The 2,457-nt window shown below is 40.6% G+C and overlaps 1 pseudogene; it reads right to left on the bottom strand.

Annotated features, from left to right (window-relative positions):
- Positions 1 to 1,959: 1,959 nt before the first annotated feature.
- LOC130391079 (5S ribosomal RNA) lies at positions 1,960 to 2,077 on the bottom strand (annotated as a pseudogene).
- Positions 2,078 to 2,457: the final 380 nt, after the last annotated feature.

The raw sequence follows: 2,457 nt of genomic DNA, 5'->3' as shown, positions 1-2,457 counted from the left end.
CTATGAAGGGCAATAACGGAAATTGGCACCCATTATAAGACATGGGTTTTTTAGGTTCACTTTGAAGCCATTGGCTGCAAATTCATGCTAGTGGCGGAATGTTTAGGAATTCTGTCCAAATTGAACTGAAATACTGATAATGACCAAATGGGTTTTGACTTCACCCACCAACTTGAAATTACGTAAGACCGTTGCTCAGGGAAAATGTAAAGATATGTATGCAAATCCAGGTAATTTGCTCTTGGTTCTATATTGGCTTGGCTATTGGCTTCCATCAATTAAATCTTCTTGCGATGTGCCATCTTGTTCGTCTTTGTGCACATCACAAGAAACAACAAATTAGTGAAATTGAATTAGGAGTAATCACACCAAACAAGTTCTGCACATTAAACAACCTTTTATAAGCAAAGTTAGTCCACCCAGAGGAATGACACAAGTTTTAAGTGGAATGGGTCTTTAAGCTCTCGCAGCACCTAAGCGAGAGCTTAATAGATAGCTCAGACAGTGGCTATGATTGTGTTGAAGCGTCGATGGGGTTGAAAGACTCCCACGCATTATAGATCCACTTGTGCTTAGCGAGGATGCACTAGCTAGGGTAAAATGGAGTCTCACTGGTTGATTGCCTCTTCTTTATATTGATGGAGGCTTTGGTTTTAAAGTTAAATTGCTACTGGAGTAGACACAGATGTTTTTATTTAATTATATTTTGTAAAGCGAGTAAAATGGAGATCTCCATAATTGTTGCCCAACATACCCAAAATGTTCTTTATTATTTGTAAAATGTTACTTTGTTGCTGTTAATGCATCAAATCTCTGCAATTGTGTTAATTCCACAACCTTTGTAGTTGTGAAATAACAGCAATGATCACATTTTTTGTTGTACTAATGGCAAGGTGTTTTGCGAGGGTGGCAGTATGTGTCTATAATGAAGGCCATTCATCAAGGCTAGTTTTTGGTAGCCCTTTTACCGTTCCCTAATTACTAGGTATTTATCTGGTAAATATCTGGTAAATCATAGAAATTATTCGGTAATTACCACTGGTAATAAGAAGGTAAATACAGAGGAACTAAAGCTGAAGTACTAAGAAAAACCTCCACTATAACCCATCAACTCAGTAGTACCGTGTAGTTGTAACTGTTTTAGGTTGGTTATAACTCAGATATAATTGTGTACTTCCTAGGAAAGTAGGCAACCAATTCTAATAAACACCTCTTGTATTACCCATCAATTCAAGTTACAATAGTAGTTATCCAAGGTTTATGTTGGTACCAGCCCAAGACTAATTATGTACTTACATAGTTATTGTTCATAGCTACACCCATTTTTAAAAGGTTTATTCGATTTACCTCAGAAACTATGGAATTGTTTTTATTTAAGTTGAAAAATTACACCAATACTTACCTGGTAACAAGCTCTGCAGGAACAATTTTCCTCTAGTGTCATGGTACATCTTCTAAAATACTGGGTACGAAGCCTTGTTTGTTTCCATGGTATTGCCATGTTCTTACCATATCCTTTGTATTAGATAATTAATGGATTGAATTTATATAGCGCTTTTCTAGACACTCAAAGACGCTTTACAGTGAAGGGGGGACCTCACTAACCAGTAGCACCCACTTGGGTGATGTACAGCAGCCAATCTGCGCCAGAACGCTCACCACACACCAGCTTGAGGTGGAGAGTGAGGGAATTAATGAGTCAGCCAATTATACAGGAGGATGATTAGGGGGCCAGATTGAATGAGCCTGGTTGGGCGAGGACACCGGGGAAGCCCCTACTCTTTTGCGATAAGTGCCCTGGGATCTTTTTTTGACCTCAGTGGTTCAGGACCTCGGTTTTACGTCTCCTCCGAAGGACGGCGCCTTCCGCAGCACAGTGTCCCCGTCACTGCACCGGGGCATCGGGATAGATGTTAAGGCCAGAGGGAAGAGGGCCACCTATTGGCCACCACCCGACACCACTTACAGCACCTGGTATTCCCAGGCAGTCTCCCATCCAAGTACTAACAGGCCCGACCATGCCTAGCTTCCAAGATCAGACAAGATCGGGCGTGTCCATGGTGGTAAGGCCGTGGTTCCAACTAACTGGAACCACCTGGCAGCCATGTGGTTGTTTCTTCATCAGCAAGGTTGTTGGGAGTAGAATCAGGAAGTGATGCTGAACGGCAGCAGTTGTAATCTTCAGCCAGTCAGCCGTGAAATCGATCACACAGGAGACGGTATCTTCTCATATCACCGCCACATCACTACACCTTTAAAGAGTCCTGATCAGCCAACTGCGTTCACATTGATGCCGTAATGCATGCACCTTTTACACTTACATTAATTGAATTTACTGCCCTTAGAAAATACAATGTTGATATAGACTAGAAAATAACACTTTTGAATCACTTGAAAATATATGTAATATATTTGATAAATATTTGATATTTTATCAATTTGATACACCTTTATGTT

The sequence above is a fragment of the Gadus chalcogrammus genome, chromosome 10 (assembly GCF_026213295.1).
Source record: "Gadus chalcogrammus isolate NIFS_2021 chromosome 10, NIFS_Gcha_1.0, whole genome shotgun sequence".
In the NCBI taxonomy this organism is placed as follows: Eukaryota; Metazoa; Chordata; class Actinopteri; order Gadiformes; family Gadidae; genus Gadus; species Gadus chalcogrammus.
The sequence above is the reverse complement of the archived record's forward strand: the minus strand, read 5'-3'. Positions and strand labels throughout refer to the sequence as shown.